This window comes from Phalacrocorax carbo, chromosome 21 (assembly GCF_963921805.1).
Source record: "Phalacrocorax carbo chromosome 21, bPhaCar2.1, whole genome shotgun sequence".
NCBI lineage: Eukaryota > Metazoa > Chordata > Aves > Suliformes > Phalacrocoracidae > Phalacrocorax > Phalacrocorax carbo.
The window spans coordinates 2,778,471-2,798,376 of record NC_087533.1 but is presented as its reverse complement, the minus strand read 5'-3'; the positions used below and the strand labels follow the sequence as shown (position 1 = coordinate 2,798,376).

Sequence of the window (19,906 nt, the reverse complement as noted above, 5' to 3'; positions counted from 1 at the left end):
AAGCGAAACACTTGCAGGACCATCTTCTGAAGTATTCGGTTATGTTAAACTGTAAATCCCGTGAGGGGAGGCTTCCCTGTAAGCTTTTTGCTATTTCTTCATGGATTCAAGAAACCTTGCCGTACGCAACCGTGTTTTTGCAGTTGTGGCTGCAAGTGCCGCACAAGAGGCGCCGGGCAAAGCCAACGCAGGCTGCCGCGGCCGGCGTGCCAGGGAAAGGATGGGATTTTGGGCAACGGCTTCTCCACGCCAGGTTTCCCACCTGCGCCTTTTGCAGAGAATCTCCTCTGAGCGCTTCCAGCTTTCGCCTGACAAACAGAAATCTGAAATGAAACAGCCTGTTCTGGAGGGATCGCGGGGGTCTCTGTTGTATAGCCCCACACAGCTGTTAATCACCAAAATATCTCTGGCTCCCAGCAGCTGTCTGGTGTTTATCTTAGCCTGGATATCTACTGGCCGAGCCCACGGAGAGCAGGCTGTGCAGCCAAGCCAAATACAAACGGAAGACAGATAATTTGCACACAAGGGTGTGCACGTGTATTGTGTGTGTGTGCGCGCATACATATGCGTGTGTGTATACACGCAGGCTGTGTTTATATCCCGCGGCTGCAGCTGGAAGTGCGCATCAGTGCTTTTTGGTTGAAATGAAATGGATACGTGATTTTGTGGATGCGTTGGCACATACAGGAAGGGAAGCCTAATGTATGTGCGTTGTGCAGGTGGTTTAGGTGCCTGCTTCCAGGTGCATGGCTGTGACTCGGATAAGATCTCTTGCACAGTAATGCCCTGTGCTTTCTCTAAGCCCTGTGAAGCTTTTTAGATAAATTGGAAAAATACAGGGCTTCCTAAGCCTTCCAGTATCAGTCAGCCACAGAAGCTTTAAAGTGCACCTAAAAGGCAGTTCCCTGGGCCATCTGTGGCTGTTTTGGGAACAAGAAAGAAGAGGGCTAACAAAGTAAATCCTCCCACCTACATAAGAGAGGGGGGTCACCCCCATGACTCCCATTAACCTGTCCTCACAGGGGCGGGAGGGCAAGGAGTTTATATAAATCAGGCTCAGCTGAGCCTGAGTTTTTCAGAGAAGGATTGAGAGAGGCGGCTCTCTTGGCATGGTTGATGTCCTGTTTGTGGTAAGAAGTTTGCAGGGACCTAGGAAATTAAAGACTTGAAGATTAGTGAAGAGGATGTGAGTGTGTAATATCCTGATTTCTCTGAAGACTTACCCCTTTCTTTTTTTCTCTGTTTCCAGGTCCTTTCTGTAACAGTCAGAGCATCCTGAGCTACCATGTGGCAGCTTGGTGCAGCACAGAAAGTCCTGGCTGGATCTGAGTTGCAGCTTGTGTGATAAGGTAGGATTTGGATGAACTTATGGGATAGTGGGAACCGTATGGAGTTTTCTTTGAATGAGTTGTCAGCTGCAAGCGTCTAGAGAAGCTGTTGCTGAATGTTGTGAGGCTTCAGATTAAAGGGTTTGTAGTTTTTTGTTGACCTAGCAGTTGGTTGTATATTTAATGGTATTTTAGAAAGAATGCTCGAGGTCTTTGTTGCTGTTGACTCTCTCCTGAGGTTTCAAAGGCCATCAGGCACCGAGAGGGACAGGCATTGGCTGTGCCGGGTGGTGCGTGCCTCTCACTTTCTGTGCACCGAAGGAGGCTGAAATCTTGCTGCTTATTACACCAGGTTCTCCGGGGGCAGCTGCACAGGATAAGCTGCAGCGCTGGCTTTTGGAGGCCGTGTGTTTTGGTAGGTGGGAAGCTGGAGGCCTGTGCTGAGCTGTATTTTGGGCTGTGCAAGACTGAGTGAGGGGGTGTGCGTATGCTTATCCCTAGTTTGCCTCTTGCTCTGCAAGTACAGTGAGTGCCTTGCCTAGAGATTGTGCAACAAAGGCCAGGGCTTTTTCCAAAGCAGTTAGGCTTTCTTGGCTGTGAATGCCCAGCTTTCCTTCAGGTCCAGCTCTGGTATTTATCAATTGACTTGCTCCAGATCCTGGGAACAGCCACAGCTGTCCTTCCCTTCAGCCTAGAGCACCCACTTCCTTCTGCCTTACCTCATCCTGCAATTACTGTCCCACAGGGCACCCTGGGCTGCAGCAGCCTGTACATCTGTCCTGTCTTCTGTGCATGCAGCAAAGCCTCGGAGGATAAAGGAATGGAAGAGAAAGAAGCCAGTTGCCCAGGAGTAGTGTTTAGGCAGAAACATGCTTGTATCATGCACCTGGAGGCAGTGGGGGTGAGCTTGTGGTATGGGAAGAAGCGGCGCAGGGAGCTGGGGCTGAAAGGAGGGTAGTAAGCTGTCAGGATGCGTCTGCAGGAGGCTCGGTGAAGAAAAGCAATCGCAGGAGAGAGGTTGTAGTGGCTCCTGTTCTCACCAAAAACAACGAAGCCTTGGGCTCCCTAGCTGGAGCCTTTGCTGTAGGTGAGAGACTTCTCCAAAGGGAGAGACCAGCTTTCTGGAAGGCAGAGGACAGGAAGGGAGGAGTTCATCTGGACCAGAGTCTCTAATAACTAACTAGTCAGCTGTTTCTTAATGTGCTGAGAGGACGTGGGAGCCCATGGGTTTGCTGAAGTGCATGTGCAATGATTGCTCCTTTTGAAAAGCCAAGAGCCTCTTGAACAACGGAGGTGCAGTCCCCTTGCTCTCCCCCATGAAACACTCTGCTTAACTTCCAGCCAGGAGGGGCAGGGTGTTTTGGATGGCCACACACCGGGGTGAATATGCTGCCCTGAAGAGGGGAGCAAAGGTGGGGAGGGTTCTGTTCTGGAGAAACACTTGGCACTGAAACACAGCTGTGCATTAGGGAGATGATGGTGGAAACAGCTCAGGAGGCATCTTGATGACAGGCACAGCCTAGAACTGTGTCCGCTCTGGGGTTTTTTTCTTGCAACCTTATTTCCAGCTTTGTAATGGGGAGCATAACCTCTGGCTTTGCTTCATCAGATGTGTCTGCAGCAAAGCTAAATAGAGCTGACAGAGTGGGGCTCTGCTATTTCTCTGGAGCTAGCGCAGCATGAAGGAGGTGTGGAGACATGTCTTAAGAGTCTTGATGATCAGGATATAGCTGGTCACCTGTGGGGCTGGCAGTGGTCGTGCAGATGGAGCAGCACGTTAGCCTGGCCCCCTTTCCACCCCAGAGGTGGAGAGGCACCTCAAATCTTGAGGGGAAACTGCCAGGCTTCTGTGTTTTGGCTTGGGTCCTGTGCAAGCAGTGGGATGCAGAGGGAGAGTGGCCTAGCGCTGCCACTGAGACAGCCCCTGCCAGCCAGAGAGCAGAGGGAAAGTGGAACAATAACATTATCCCTGGGTGATGGCTTAAAATTGAAATCAGCTGCAAGGCCCCATCCTGCCTGTCAAAAACAGAGGGGCTGGGAAGACCTGCCTAAAAGGCTGTGGAGAAGCAGTAAGGTGATATGCTGGGAAAATATTATGTTTTTAACTGCCTGAGCGCTGCTGCTCTTCCTTGGCTTCCCATGCGGTCCTCTGCCACCATCACCAGGGTTTACAGCATCCGAGCCCCATCCCGCCCCGACGTGCAGGCACAGGCCTCTGCCCGCCCTTGGTGAGGGGTATTTCAGGCAGGACCGGGTGCTTGGGCACGGATGCCTTTAATCAGCTGCCCCTGCCTTCTTGTCTCAGGGAGAGCAAGACAGCTGCAGCCCAGCTGCTGTCAGTGGGGGTCCTGTGGATGTTTGCATCTCAAAATCCCATCTTCCTTGCTGAGCTTGTGTTGTTCCTCGTCCCGACGTGTTCAGGGAGCAGCCATCCTGCTCTTCTCCATCCTCTCAATGTCCCTTTGCTGATGTTTAGTGTCAGTTGAGGACATTTGGTAGCCCACTGTGCAAGACAACATGCTTCCCATAAACATAGACAAGGGCATTGTTGCCTGCTTTAATGTGCTCTAATTTAAACAGAATTGTGTTTCCAAATGAGTTTGGATTTTGTTGTGGGAGACAGTAACTCACTGTTATTAGAAGGGGCTTTAATTTTTGTTGAGAGCGCTTCTGGCTTTGAGTTAAGCTTGCAGGTTGCTGAGTTGGGCAACTCCGTACAAGTGGAGCCTCTGTAGAAATGTAGAGGAGCCCTCCTGTACCAGCAGGTCCTGCAGGCACGCAGCTCACCTTCCCCCAGTACTGGGAACTTCAGTGGGGCTCTTCTGATGCCTGGAGGGGGGCGACTTCCCACTGGGGTCCACTGGCGCTGGTCCCCGTCAGGATCAAGGTCACTTCTATTGACCTGAGCTGCATTCAAAACCATCACCTAGGTGTGAAAAAATCCACTGCCTTGGTCCCTGTTTCCCTGGGCTCCCAGTCCCCACCCAGGGTATTTTTAAAATATTCTTGATGAGCTGTCATTTTGGCCAGGGCTTACTTGGCGATTTAAGGATGGTGGTAACAATGAGACCACAATGTTCAGGCAGAGGAAAAGGAGTAAGGGGCTTTCTGCTGGTTTATTTTTTTCCCCTGCTTGCTCTTTTCTGTAGTTGTTTTGAGTCCTGCAGTGATTTCTAACAGCTGGCCCAGCTATCATCCTGATCGTGTTGCTCTGTGCTTCAGTGAGCTGGGGGGACTTGGCAACCCGGCAGCTGTCCCGGAGCCTGAGCCATGAATGAGCTCAGAGGGGGAAGGAGAGAGTCTTGGATGGGAGAAATGTATTTGTGGTGTGGTTTTTTTAAGTGAGAGGCTGACTGTTGACTGGATCCAAGCACAGCCCGAGCAGGTGCTGTGTGTGCTTTGCCCATCCACGTTTCCCCTCCCTTGACCGTGTGGGTTCACGGACCCTCCTGCAGCACTTGGTGTGGGACGGTCACAAGAAACGCCTCAAGCCCAGCCTGTGTCCGACCCATGGCTGCTGCGCTTGGCTCTGGGCACGGCTCACACCTGCCCTGGGAGCCGGCACGTAGCTCTGCCAACGTACTCTGGTGCTGGTTTGCAGCAGGTCTCGGCTCTTTCCACTCTGATGCCCCGCACAGAGATCTGTTTGAAGCTGTGCTTTTAGACTTCAGCAATGCAACCTTGCTGGCAGCCTGCCTTATGTTTTATGCTACAGATCCTAAACGACAGAACTGCCTCTAAAGATATTTCTTTTGACCGAGATGCGCAGCGCCTCTCGCAGCATCCCTCTGGCCAGCGCAGCACTGTCCCTTGGTATCAGACCGTGCCTAATATCTCGAGCTGATGTACTGCGTGATGATATGAGGATATTTTCTACCAATTGCAAGGCAGGAGGAGCTTTTCAGCCCCTATTTCATGCTCGTGCCCTCGTATATCTCAAGCTGATGTGGTATGCGGGGTGTGTGTTTCCTTAAAATAATCTGTATATACCCAGTTAAGTTGTAGCACAGTGTGAGGGCATGATTCCTGTCTTGTAGAGCCTAAAGCACTCAATAGACATAGTGACACCCCACTAAAATAGGGTTTGTAAAACAAAACCCCCTAGCCTGCAGAAACTGCCGCTTCTGGGTCAGTGTGTTGCGAACTGGGGGCAAACCAGAGAAATGCGTTATGGTGTTCTCCTCAAGAGCCAAGAGTCTGGCAAAGTACCACAGGCTACTGCTTTTTAATAGCTCATCTTTAAATAGGTTGCTGTCTCTGTTACCAAGGGCATGTCGGCTTTCCTGGAGGGTACTGGAGGTTGGATTTTAAACGCAGTCGCCTCGGGATTCTTGGGAGATGTTGATGATGTGTGGCAGGATGATCTCCAGTATGCAGCGTGCAAATGGCAGAGAAGGCTGAAACCAAAGCTCCTGTGAGACTGTGCAGGCTGTGAGCTTTAATACTCATGAAAACGAGGGGCTGCTTTTCTTTCCTCTAGGTGCAGCCTGTGTCAATGTGTCTTCACTATTGCTCTGCTGTTCCTCTTTCCGACAAGCCTTGACTTCCCCGATTTCTGATACAAGCTCCTCGCAGCATGCTGCAGTCCTGTGCAGACGCAAAGTTGGCGGCTCTGCCTTCCTCTTAGCCACTGGCATCTGGAAAGCTGCTGGCTTGGACCTGTGCGGTGTTGGCAGGTGTGTGTTTATCCTGTCCCGCATCTTCCCTGCTCTTTCCGTGGTGACACTGCTCTTCTGTCCTTTGCTAGCCTCACCCCTTGAAATGAAGTTCTGCTGGGCCTCTCGGTTTTGATTTGTGCTGGTTGCCGCGGGTTTTATCAAGGATGATGCTCTGTGCCCACTCCAGCCCGGGCCTGGGGCACCCTCCACCCTGTCTCTACCGCTGTGCTGCGGCACATCTGCCCCGATGAGAGATGATCGGGGTGAGATGATGAGAGATCAGGTGTTCGTGCCGCACTGAGCGGGCTGCCTCCCTTTTGGAAGGGGTAGACTAAAGACGCCAAGCTTAATGCTGTGGTAAAGGGGTGTTAAATTGGTGGCTGTTTTTGGGATTCTCAGGGCTTGTTTTCTTCTGAGCTCTGCCCTTTGGGACCGCGAGAGAACGTAGGCAAACCACAAAGCGGGTCAGTGGCAAACGCTGGGCCATGGCAGCGTTCAGCCGTGCGCTGTAAATGAGCAAGTCTGCAGCTCTGTGAACAAACAACCTTTTATACCTTAATGGTTATTGCAGATGCCAGGTCCCCGCTCGTGTCTTTCCAGGCATCTGCCCAGGCAGATGCTGTGCTCTGGCAGGGAACGGGCCAGGAACTAGCTCAAGTGTTGGAAAGCCAGCCAATAATTGTATGTGGAAATAATACTCCTCCTGGGTTTATTTAGATGCGAGTGCCCTGGTGTTCTGAGCACTACCAGGCAGTTACGGCAACAAGCTCTTCGGTGTGCGCCTGACGTTGTTTTTTCCCAGCTGCTTGCTTTGGGGGTGGGAGAGGTGGGCAGGGGAGTGGGATGTGATGCTTTTATAAGCCACGGATGTGAACTGACTGCGGGGAGGTAGCCTTAATTCTTCAGCATAACGTGGAATTGCAGTAGTGAGGTCCGCGCTTCAAGACAAGACGGATGAGTGCAAAGGCGTTGTTGGATGAGCTAGCGGTGTTTACTACAAGAGGGCCAGATCTATGTTCTCCTGGTTGCGGCTATAAACATCATAGATGCCTTAAGCTGTCTGGCATGCAGCTATTTCTGCTAAGATTAAGTTGAAATAGGAGTTTTAATGGTATGACATTGAACTTTGAATAAGGCTTTGGCTCTATCACAACTTTCTTCTGCGGTTGAGAGGAGGTAGCTCCGGCCTCTGTGCTTTTTCTAACAATAAACCGTGCTTTGAGGTGTATAGCAGAAGAGCACTAAAAGCTGAACTCCCTGCAAGTTATTTCCTTTGAGCTCTTGATTACACTGTAGCACATGCGTCTCCCGTATGATCCAGGATGAATGATGTTCGCTCCTTTTCTTCTGAATACCTCATGGATCTCTAACAGCTGCGAGCAATTTATTTTGGGTATAATCAGTTAATGTTTTGGTGGAGTGCTTTGAAGATGTACAGCATCCTCAAATGCTGAGTATTGTTTCATTATTATTACTATTTAACATCTCTACGTAGCTGAACTACTGTCAGACATCCTCACTTAATAATGTATTTGGTGTCTGGATCTTTTCCGCAAAGGCAGGTTTTTGGCAAAGGGGATGGTGGAATGATATAATAGAGTTTGCAGTTATATAGTACCTGTCATCCGAGTCTCTCAACGTGCTTTACAGGCACTAGTTAATTCTCACCACTTGGTAGGGCAGTCTGGCTATCCATCTCTGTGCAGCTGAGGAGGAGAAGCGTGACCTTTTTGAGGTCACACAGGAGGGGATTAGACCCACATTCTGCAGAACCTGCTCTCCCGGGCGCAGTCACCCAGTGCCCCTTCACTGCAACTTTGCCACTGGCCTCGTAGGAACCTCCCCTGCTCCTTATGATGAGATCCGGCAAACGTAGCTTCTGTGTACTTATTTTGGATCAGGAAGCGTGCAACTTAGGTTTGCTGCCATGCAAAAAGCTTGTGCGCTGTGAAGGCTGAAGGCCAAAGCGGTATGGGACATGCAGGGAAAAGAGGAAAGCAAGACTGAGTGGCTTCTGAAGGCGTGCCAGTTTGGAGGAAGCTTTCTGTCACTGCCGTGTGGCTTGCTGTATTTGCTTTTTCTTGTGATGCCACCTGGAGAATAGGCATGGATTATGTTATTTAACGTGCTTTCTGGCCACCAGGACTGCTAGCAGAACTCCCCAGAGAGCTGCTGCTGGGGGTCCTGTGGGAAACCAGCCTGACCAGAGGCCACCCGTCGGTATAAATGACCCTTCATGGATGGATGGATGGATCGCCAGGCAGTGTTGTCAGTCTGAGCTGGTCCCTCTGTGTCAGGGCAGACCAGAGCAGCTTTCCTTGCCTCTCCCGTGGCTGCTCCGACTGATTGCTGTCAATCCCCTACCTTTCACCAGAAACAAAAGCACTTAATTGAGGAGGTGATATTAGGAGATACAGCCATGGGACTCTAGCAGGCAGTCCATCATGTCTTAGACATTAATATCTAGTCTAGAAGACTTGGAAAGCAGTTCTTCCCCACGTGCATCCCCCAACCCACCCTAGAGACAAGACGTAGCGTGGAAACAAAAAAAATAGAATTAACTGGCGCTGCTGTTCTGACAGATAAAGAGCAACTCTTCATAAAGGACCTCTGTGTTTTTCTTCCTGCCAAGAATCATTTAAACAGCGGTCATTAGCGACTTATCTTTCCTAAAACACTAGCAAAAGCTGACATCTCGGCGAGAGACCCCATCAGTCAATGTGCTGTGGTGGAGAACAGCTGTCTATAGCTCCAGCTGTTTGCACCCTCCATGTGTGAATCCCCCTCCCTTAGACACATGCTGGGACATGGTATTTACAGCTTGCTCGTAGGCTCATGTATTACTCCTAGCAAAGCGAGGGGTGACTGACAGTCCAAACAATGCAGAGCAGGGAAAATTCCTCTTGCTTACTCATAGGTTTTTGCCGGAGCTTTATCAAAGCCCTGCTCCTCCCAAGGAAAACTCTGCCTGATAAGCAGGCATTGCAAACAACCATCAGCTGGGGTGAAAACTACCCTAAACGGCCATCAGTGGGACTGGGAATTGGGCTGCATATCCTGAGAGCTATGGAGCCTGTTAACCACTGGCAGCATATTTATCTTCCTAACATGCTCGTTAAGAAAACAATGTTATCTGCATCTTAAAGGTAGGGAATAAAGAGACTGTTAACTGCCCTACAGTCTCCTTGGTCCCCGTGTCTCCAGTTGGTGCTTTACTGGAGTCTGAATTGCTCTTAAATGTCCCTTGCTCCCCATTTCACTAGGTGCAGAGACTTGAAAAGGATTTAAGCTGGCTGAATATGGCCCTTAACGATGGTCACAACGGTGCATCCCAGGGGAAGGATGCAAACCACGGGCTTCAGACCTTGGCCCCTTGTAAAAGTCCACGCAAAAGCCTTGCAGGATTAAATCTACGGATCTGCCAGGTGAGGGCTTTTGGGTTCCTTGTTGGCGCCAGATTTATGCGTTAAGATGTCCACTGAAAGCAGTGCTGTGCTGGATCTTCTCTTCTGGCCAGTGAGCTGGAGTTCAGGACTGGCAGCCTCATAAGCTGAACCACCCTAGAATTTGCCTGTAACTTTAAAGGCCGGTTTAAGACTGTTAAACTTGAAACCAATCAAGCCAAACTTGAAACCTATCTCCTTTCTGAACTTTTCTTTCCTTGCTTGTTCAAATGCTGGGAGGTAAGCCAGCTCTGGAAATGAAGTCACTTTTGAAAATGGCTGCTCTCCCCAGAAGGAGGCTCTGAAAATTCCCGTTGTAATTTGAAGTGATTTCTTCCCCCCCCCCCGCAAAAAAAAAAAAAATCTTATGAACTTGGCCCTTGAGTCAATCCCTCCCAGCTGTCCTCAAATTAAAAAGAGGGAAAAAAAGAGACACTGGCACTGCAAGACTTTTTTAATGACACAAGTTTTACTGCGTAGGATTCAGCGAATTGACAGGCTATAAAAGTTTATTGAAAGCAGATACAGCCTGTCAATGGGCTGACCAATGCCCCTGGCTGGGATGCCTCCTCAGGCTTCTGGTGGAAGGATCTGTTTTTGTGGGGTTTTCTTGCATTTGGACTGGGTCGTGGCCAAGGAGAATTTCCTGAGGGGGGAATGCCCACGGTGAACCACCAGCATTGGCAAAGGGCTGTGAGTCATTCCTGTGCAGAGATACGTGGTGCTGACAAGTTCTGTGGTGAGTCTTTTGGGGCTCAACACATGCGTGAGGTTATACGTGCAAGTAAGTCTTTCCCTGGCAGCCAGCTAGCACTTAGATTAAGCACTTAGATTAAGATATTTAATGCAAGGCCAGCCTCCGGTATCCCTTCAGCATCCTGTACGAAGTGTACAAGCTCTTCTGCAAAAGAGGCATCCAAATCACAAAGCCCACCAGACTGGGAGAAAACCGAGGTCTTGTACTGTTGTGTGCCTGCAGCACCTTCTCTCGGGGCTCTTCTGAACTTGGAAGGGAGCTTTTCCTATGAAAATTACTCCTCGATTCAAGGGAAAGCTGTTCAGCTGAGTTGCAATTAGCTGTTTTTGGAGTACAGTGCCTTCCCCAAGCCAGGGCAAAAGCAGAAGAGGACCACAGCTTCATCTGCATCATAGGAGTATGGCTAGGTCTGCTTATTGTGGTGGCTGAAAATTGAAGTAGCTGAGGTGAACAACTGCATGATCATTAATAAAAGCCTGTGTGAGCCCCTTGCTGGGGCGTATGAGGCTGTTGGTGCAAAACATCGTGGCTAAGGTGATAGGAGCAAGCTGCAGCTTGCCCCTCTTAACTCCTGCTTGCTTCTGCAAACTCCCTGGTACACCTTTAGCATGAGTTTGACTTGCTGGATGTGCGTGGAAAGGAGTTGGGAGGCGTCAGGGATCGCCCACCAAAGATGGTGGTAGCTTATCCCGCTGGGGCGTTGCGGTTTATTCCAGCAGCAGCCGTTGGTGACTTGGACTGAGGTGCCTGGTCGTGAACAGCAAGGACGAAGCTGCCTTACCTCCGCTGTTAGGAAGGCGGCTTCGTGTTGAACTGCTGCAGCAGAGTTTGTCAGAAATGGAGTCGGGGTCCTGCAAGTGGTGAGCAGGGTGCCAAATTTGTTGCCTTCACAGGTCAGTGAACTTAAATAACTATATGCCTTTGAGACATTTCAGAGACCCCTAGTAAAAAAGGTCTGTATCCAGTTGCCAGACCCCTCACCTTGTCGGCCCGTGCCAATTTGGATGTGCTGTCAGAAATCATTTGCTCGTGGAGTAGCATTAGGTAAGAACCCTGTTTTTGTATCCACAACAGTGTTGGATCAAGGTTGCCGCGTGTCATTTCATCACTCTGGCAAGCGACAAGCTCAGGGCTTGGAGTGTGGAACCTTATTTTTAATAAAGGAAAAATCTTTGCACTTCTATTCTGCATCTGTCAGCGATCTCACTTGGCTGAGCCCTGGAGGAGTTCATCTGGCCCTCATGTTAAGGAAAACCAACAAATTAGTACAGATGTTTTTCTGAGAGCTACGGGGATCAGGGATCAGTGATTTAATACTGCCTGATATTTGATAGGGGACGCCCAGGGAATATGTGCTGGAAACCAGGAAGTAATATTACATGAAATCAAAATATAAATATGTTCCTAAAGGTTTAGGTAATTTTTTGCAATTTCCCCTTGTATAGTCTTAAATGAGGTTTCTCCTTATCCTCCTGTTCTTTCTGCACTTGTTCATGTAGGAGGCTTGTTCCTCTTGAGCTGGAGTTGAAAAATCCATTGAGTAAAATGGTGGCTTTTCATGTGTTTTTGTGGGCTTTAGCTCAGCTGAGGAGCTAAAAAAAACCCCAAACCAAGATGTCTTTGGAGGAAGGAAGGGAAGCTCAGAGGTGAGGGAGGAAACAGCCCTAACCACCATGGGTACGAGTTGGCCTTCAGGAAGCATTCGGACTTTGGGATACACCATTCATTGTACCCTCCCTGCTCCTTCCAACCCTGAGAATTCACAAGGATCAGTTGGTGAAAATATGTGCAACTGGAGTCCCAAGCACGGGGATGAGTGGGATCAAACGTGAGACCAAAACCAGCTTTGATTTTTGGCTCTCCGGAGGATGTTTTGTTGTCCTCTGATTGACAGGGCCTAACAGGTAGTAGTAGCTTGTAGCTGCTCTGTAGTTCAAGCAGGCAACATCAGGCAAATAAGGCTGTGAGATACTAGCTGTAAGTCCTTCTGAGCTGCGCCTAACTTTCAGCGACCATCGGACTAAATGGCACTTCGTTTCAAAGCCCCTGCTGAGACACATCTTTAAGAAGAGACAGCGCGGTGGTGGGAGATCATAGGGCATAGCTTTTCTGGTTGATATGCCAACAAGCTATTTTTCTGAAGGATCTGGGGAGCTTGCTTGATTCCTGGTGGTCTGAAAGGGCACAAGTCTGTTGTCTCTTGGCATTTTCTATTCAGGCCTGTGTATAATGTATGAAACCAAATGTAGGAAAGGAAGGTAAATTCATGTTTCACAAGGTCTGAGTTTAGGTAACTTCTCTGAGTAGACCTATCATGACCGTAAAAAGTATCTGCAATTCTTCTTGGTGGTTCTGACTTGACACTTGGGACCTCAAGATGTGTCATACTGGTGAGTCGTTGCCTGCCACATCTCCGTCACGGGCCTTCTGTGTTGCTCAATGGCTTCATCACTGCGGGGTTGGGTTTACCGATACCTAAATAACTCACAGCAAGAGAATTTATTCACACCCTCCAAAAACCACAAGATATGGAAATTTAATGTTATTCTGGACTCTCAAAAACATAACGGTAACTGGGATGAAGTCATGTAGGCTCAGCAATGACCATCAGGGGGATTTTGAAATTGTTCACAGACCCTCTGTCTGTCCCCGAGATGCCCAGGGTAGCCCAGCTGTTTGGCAGAGTGGGAGTGATATCTGATGTGTGTAGCTGTGTGCTAATGATTTGAGAGTAAAGAATGACTCTTCTCCCTCACTTGCCACTGCTCCACCTGGAGCTGGCAGGGGCTCCCACGCCGACATAAATCAAGGGGAAGATGACAGGGTTGTGGCTGAAGAGTTTTTGGCTCATGGGTTGGAAAACAGGCCTTTTCATAAAGGTCAGACCATAGCTGACCTCCCAGTAAGGGGCGAGGGAGGAGGGCTGCCGCTAAGCCTCAGGCAGGGCAGAGATGTTGCTGGAGATGAAGCGCATCCTTTGTGTAATTTCGGACCCAAAAGCGTTAGGCAGTTTGGCTGTTCATCACCCATTGCTTCATGCCGGAAGATGACACGAACAGCAACTTTACTTTTTCCTCCCCACATTTCTCCTCTTACCCTTGGGCAAGGACCCAAAGCCTTCATGATGTGTAATGAATTTATTAGTCCCTTACCAGTAGGATATTGTTCTGCTCTCGCTGCCATTTCTGAGCGTCAGAGGCACATCTTTTGGTGTGTACCTGGAAGCATCTCTGGTATTCACGCTTGCTCTTCAGTTCATGGATTTGGTTTCAAATAAATGAAGCTTTTATGAACGTCATGTTGATGTTGCACTGAAGACAAAACTAATTAGAAGCCAATGGGCTTCTCAGTGGTGGAAGCGTTGAGCCAAGGAAATCCAGAGCAGGGAGTGATGATGATCTGTGCTCCAGAGCAGGGAAATTCCTGTGATGGCTGCTCCTTTCCCTTTGCTCATGCAGTTGTGCCTTTCTGCAGCACGCGGAGACTCAAGGATCGCTTGCCCATCTTAGCCCACAATTTCCTGGCTTGCATCAGAGTTTCTGTAACTGTTTTGGTAGTCCTTCTATACAGGGATAGGAAGGCTGAGGTTTTTGTAAGGCCTCAGTTGGCTTTAAACTGTATAAACTTTGTACTCTTTTTACATCCAGCCTGCAAACTTAAGGAACATATTCAACTCCAAAAAAATTTCTCAACTTAGTGACAAATCTGCTTCCTATAAAGCCAGGCTGTTGGCATTTGCTGTTACCCTCCTTTAATGCTTTATTAATGAAGTTCTTTTACAGCTGTTCCATTATTTCACCTGGGATAGGAGTCAGGGTCACAGGTGGATAATTATGTGGGTCATCCTGTTTCTATCCTGTTAAACCTCTGGCACAACACAAGCTTTCTTTCAGCCCTCAGTGTTCCAAAGCCTTATTAAAAGTCAACATTAATGATCCAAAGCACTCCTTGGCCAGGTCCCTTTTAAATCTCGAATACAAGTTCTCTGGGCTTGCTGACTTCAAAATACCTCATTTACTAGCTGTGGCTGAACATCCTTCTTAGTTACTGTTGGATTAGAAGCTATTTCATCATCGCATGATACAAATAAATCCCGTGGCTTTCTCTCAAATATAGAATGGCTGCTCATATGGTTACAATACCTTGGAGCTGTGGATATACCCTTTCTGCTTGGCTAATTGTGGTTGTATTTATTGCATTGAGCCAATACTCTTGTTGTTGGCGGGGGGGGGTTGTTCCTTTAGAGTTACTTGAGGTGTTTATCCCAAAGAGAACGATGCAGAAATTGTCCCTGTTTCCAGGTGGGGAATGAATCCCAGTGTTGTGAGGTGAGGCACTGTAGGTAGCACAGGGCAGGGGGGCAAGGAAGCTTTTCTGCAGTAAAGAATATGGCACAGTGGGAAGACAGAAGGTGCGTTCACCTCCAGGCTCAGGAAACCTCTGTGAGATGTTCGGATGGGTGGTGGGGTGCGTATGGCTCCAGGAGAACGGGCTCTCGGATCACAGCAAGACGATGATCGGGTGGAGGCAGGAGGTATAGAAAGGCTAGCTGGGATGCGCTGCGGTGAGATCTGTGTGCCTTGCTGGTGCGAGAGAAAGCGTCCACACGTGTAAAAGGGGTAGGCAAAGAGACGACCAGCCGAACCCCGAGGGTACTCCGGGAAGTCTCGTGGAGACTCTGCTAACATGGAAATAAAAGGGTGAGGAGAAAGGAACAGTGATTTAGCAGTATGCCAGGGAAGCAACAGCAAAACAGTTGCGGAATGGAAGTCCTCCTTTAGTTGCTACCACATGGACATGAAGAGCTTGGCTAACCACTGGAGGAACTGTCATTGCATGTCTGAGTATGAGCTTGACCTAGCTGTTACTGCAATGTGCTGGGAAGACTTACAGAAGTGGAATGTAGAAAAATCATTGGCCACAGACAGGGAGTGGGAGCAAGTGGGCAAAACGGTATGATGTGGGTGTTTAGGTCTCTAGTTATGGAAAACTCAGTGATTCCTGCGTGAAATAGGAAGTAGGATATTAACTGGTGTCTGATACTGTCTGGCCAAATGGGTGGGCAGAGTGACCGCTCTGTAAGCGTGATAGGTGGTTGCTTAAAGACAAGCATCACTCTGGAAAAATATCAGAGAAACATCTGCTGGATCACTTCTGGTGCTACTTCTTATGCTTTGTCACAGCCATGGTCTGAATCTCTTGAAATGAAGTACCGTATCCTACGTGGGAAGTATTTTTCTGACAATCTTTGTAGGTGAAAAGCAATTGTTCCCAGAACGGGAGCTCAATAACTGCTCGATAATAAGCAGAGGTGCCTTCCAGGTTCCTCTAATGATGTTTTTCTCTCTGCAGGCATACGCAGAGACTGGAAGTCTTCTAGTGCAACAGGTGAGCTGCTTGGGTTTGGAAACAAAATGCCCAGAGCTTCTATGCATGCTTTTGTTGTCTCTTCTGATTCCACGTTAATTGAATACCTGCTGCCCCAGGGTTTAGCCCGTTTAATAGATCCAGAGTTAGACATTTTGGGCAAGTTCAACGTCAATAGAGCCCAATTCACATAAATCTGCCCTGTGAGCATCCTGCAAATAAACATGTGGCAGTACCAGTGCAAAGAAACTCTACCCCTGTGACCTGTGTTACTTGTGATGACTCCAGAAACTCTTCTGAAATCGAATGTTTGAATTGTTGTAGCAGTTTGCCTGATATTTACTTGCATAAGTGCTTGCTGTGACATAGAATAAAACAAGTAAATGCCAAGGAATAATGCCTGTTACTGGGGGTTTATTCTCTACAGGTAATTTAATTGTCTTTCCTAATGGGTAACCAGATACGAGGACAGGGAAGAGTAAACTTGTATACCTTTGACTTGAAGGTCATTGGCACTGTGTTACGGACCTTCCTCTAGTTTGGGAAACACAGACTGGAGGCTGCTGCTAAAAGGTAGATGCAAGCAGGAGAAAACCAGACACAGAACAGTTGTTAATGGTTTGCTGCCAAAACAGCAAGCTTTATTAAGTGAGATTTTGCCAGGCCTGAAAAAAACCCCACTCAAACCCAAAGTGTTTCATAATCCCTGAGGTTCTGGATGATAGAAGAGGGAATACGTGTGTCAGTGCTGCCAGTCAGGGAGGTGCTGCGAGCCTGCCGGAGGATGAGATTAGCATTCGGGGTGACTGTCGCAGTGGAGAGAAACACCCTCCCTTCTGGGTGGGGAACAAGCCCTGGATATAATTTGTCATGGATGAGGCTTGCACATAAATCACCAGGTGCATAAGTAGCGGAGGAAGAAAGACTGGCCAGCTAACAGCTCTGCCTGGGAGGGTTTGGCGTTGACCTAGGCCTGGACCGCGTGTGGTTTTGTATTGCAAATAAAAAAAGACAAGTATCGTGCTGGGATGTATGAATAGGGCTCTTGCAAGCCTTCAAACTCCCCATTAGCATGCTGTCAGCTGTCACCTGTAGGAGTTGCCAGCGTAGGCTGGGTGATGGGGGGATTGTCTTTGTGTGCTGCGTGTACCTACGCGCTTAGGTGTCAGAGTCAGCAATATGTGCATCTTAGGCTCTCCGTAGACTTACAAGCGCCTGCAGGGAGCGATGGAGAATAACAGCGGTGTGTGCTGCCTGGCAGCACCTTGTCTCTCTCCCCTGACTCCCCTGGGAGCTTTGAACCGCTGAAGCTTCTGCATGAGGAGTCTGTCTAGTCATCAGGCTTTTGAATAAAAGCCATCCCCACATAGCAAACTTGATTTCACTGCTGCAAGGCCTGGAACAACTCTGACAGTTTAATAGGGAGCAACCTCCCCTGGAAACCACCCTCTTTTCAAGACCACCAGGAGAAAATGATTCTGTTGAACAGTAACAGCAGCGCTTAGGTGAGGATACGGTTCTGTGGGGTTTGAACTCGGACTGGTCCCAAGCAATGAAGCTACCCAGTAGCACCCAAAGCATCAGGGCTAGCACGTTGTTGGAGGGCGGATGATTTCCAGTGGCCCAGCGGAGGCGGGAATTGGGTTTGCCTACCTCACTCTGCCAGTTCGGAGCCTGTGGCAGATCTCAAGCCTGATGAGAAGCAAATATGTGCATTCCCTCTGTGCCACCTACTCAGTATTACTCATGTGGAAAGTTTGGCAATATAATAGGAATAATAATACCCAAACACTGCAATAGGTCACTCTGTTGCAAAGGATTTGTTGAGTATGTTTAAGGGAAACACCTTTAAGATTTCCTGGAAGGTGTTGGGTGTTTCAGTTTTGTTGTAATCACTTTAGTGTTCCCGTAGGATTTTAACTTTGTCTCATAGAACAACTGGCAGTGTCGTATGTGCAGAAATTAAGGTGTTTGACCCGGGAGTTGTCATAACCAGGCTTTGATATCAAGCGTCTCAGGTATTTATGAAAATGGAGGCATTTTTAATAACTTGAGTAGCAGCAGGACTCTCCCCTCTAAAAGGTAGCTTTAGTCTCCAAACCTGGATGGTCTCGCTGGTGGGGAGGGTGTAGGGAGAAGGGCTGCTGAAGCATGGCAAGTGGGAGATACGGGTGTGGGAATTGGGATGCTGAACCCCTTCCCAGCACTGTTGCAGTCTGTGTGCGACTTCTGGCTAAGCCCCTCTGAGTCACAGAAACTAGTGATAATGATAAACCTTTGCTCCAGTCTTGTCTGGCTGTCTCCTCCCTCTCTGGGAGGGAACATCCTCTTTTTATTACCGTTATTAGCATAATTGTGGTGCCACTGAGGGGGCCCAGTCACAGACTTTATCGCATCTTCCTGTGTTTTGCTGAACTGTAACGAAACTGCCCAATTTTCAGTAACGTGCAGCTCTGACCAGAATCGTTGGGAGCTCAGCCTTGCTGAAAATGAGAGCCAGGCAATTATCGTGCTCAAGGACATTCGGTCCCTGGGTCTCCCCAAACACTTCTGCGAGCATCTGACTGCAGAACTGAATGCAGTATGCGTGGTTGCCCCCAGATCTGGGCGGGTGAAAATAGCCTGGGGAGCTGAGATTTAGGCTCTACTAAGGGCAGGAGTGCGTGGTTTATGCAGGCTCCACTGATCTTAACTTCTCCACACTATCTTGCCCTGCATCTGAGCCCAAACTTATCTATAGGTGATCCCAAATGTTTTGGAGGAAAGTGAATGGTCGGTGGCGTTGTGAAGCAGGAAATGAGTCAGCATGCTCCAAAGCACACGAAAGAAATGTTTCCCTGGAGTGAGGGGATCACTTAATATCCCTGCATGGAAACGAGAGACAGCAAGGAAAAGCTCACCAAGGAGAGGCTGTGCTCTGCAGGGTGCCAAGATCTCTGTGTTATCAAAAATGTAAGCAAACAACAAATTAAAACCAATTATGTTTGTTTCCCAGGCCTTTGTCTATACAGGGGATTAAGTCTGGCTTCAGCTGTTGGGATTGGCAAGCAGCGCTGCTCTGTCGCTGCGGACCGCCGCAGAGCACGGCGCGCAGTCCCAGTCCGAGGTCTGCTCTGTGGCAGTGGAAGAATTGCTGGCTAAAGCAAGAGAAGTGTAAAACCAGCAGAGATATTGAAGAGCCGATGAAACATCAGGTGTGCAAGGCTATCTGGGGTGTCTGCGAGCTGTAGGCTGGAGAAAATTCATTTTTTTTAAATATTCCCTGCCACTAGGAGCTACGCAGGTGACAGAGGCTAAAGCACCGCATTGCCTGGCTTCGCTCGGCGCTGTCGGCTAATGAGTCTCCTTGGCTGTGGGGATGGCGTGGCCGTCGGTGGTGGGTCGGGTTTGCTGGCTAGGGTGGGAGCAAGTTTGGTGTGTGGAGAAGGTCAAACGGAAGATCCCAATGGAAGGGGTGGACTTGCCACTATGGATGTTCTCTAGTGAGATAGAACGCAAAGCTTCAAAACACTGCTTTTAACTGAGAAAGTGAATTCGAGGGTGGAAGTAGAGGGTTTTATTCTCCTTGTCATGTGGAAAGAAAAAATCAATCTAAAGTCTAAACTTTCGTGGTGGGATAATTTTTTTTCCTGATGAACTCCCCCAAGTAAGATTTCCCGTGGCAGCAGTATGATGGGACTGTGTGTGTACAAACACTAAAAGTGGAAGACTTTCTCCAAGAGGGAGCAAAGGACGGGGCTTCTCTGTGCTGCTTCTGCAAGAGTTAAATCTATTTGCCTTAAATGTACTTGTTAGAAAACAAAACAATCTCAAGGAATACTGCCTTTAAAAACAAGTTATTCAAGCTAGGAAATGCTTTTTGGAGGCTGGTATTGAAGCAGACGCCAAGTTTCCCTCAGTGCTGTCCGTCCAAATGCCTTGTTTAATTTCAGACCTTCCCGAGCACCAGGAGATGAGCAGTAGGAGGTACTGCAAGAATGTTGTCCTGAGCATCCAAACGCCCTGCTCCTAAGAGTAGCTGGCATGCTAATGCGGGGCTACGTGCGATTATCCCAGGTAACCCAGAGCTCTTGATATCCTGGTGCTGAAATAGGTAAGCAGCGTCAGCTTGCTGAAGTGGTTCGCAAAGCATTTGCAAGTGGCCGTTCTGGTCGCATCTTTGCAGCTGAACCCGATCTATTAGTCAAGTATGCTGAGAAACGGGGGGAAAATAGTGTTTCCGTGATAGGATGCGCTGGTAGGACACTGCTAGTGATGCCTCCTGTTGCTGGAAGCTCTGTGTTAGCTGGAGGCAGGTCTCGGGATATACCGTAGACTCAAGCCATGGCCTATGTGTCCTTTCATTTTAGCCAT

At 48.8% G+C, this 19,906-nt stretch overlaps 1 long non-coding RNA gene across 2 annotated transcripts in view; it reads left to right on the top strand.

Moving 5' to 3' along the window:
• The first annotated feature begins 638 nt into the window (after positions 1 to 638).
• LOC135316684 (uncharacterized) overlaps positions 639 to 19,906 on the top strand; it is an 88,956-nt gene continuing 69,688 nt past the window's right edge. The window contains exons 1-3 of one of the 2 annotated variants that reach the window (XR_010375923.1): positions 639 to 702; positions 1,250 to 1,349; positions 15,539 to 15,574. This is a non-coding gene — a long non-coding RNA (uncharacterized LOC135316684). Of the gene's footprint in view, positions 703 to 1,249; positions 1,350 to 15,538; positions 15,575 to 18,413; positions 18,506 to 19,906 lie in introns of those variants that run through there. The other variant, XR_010375924.1, reaches the window with a different exon arrangement.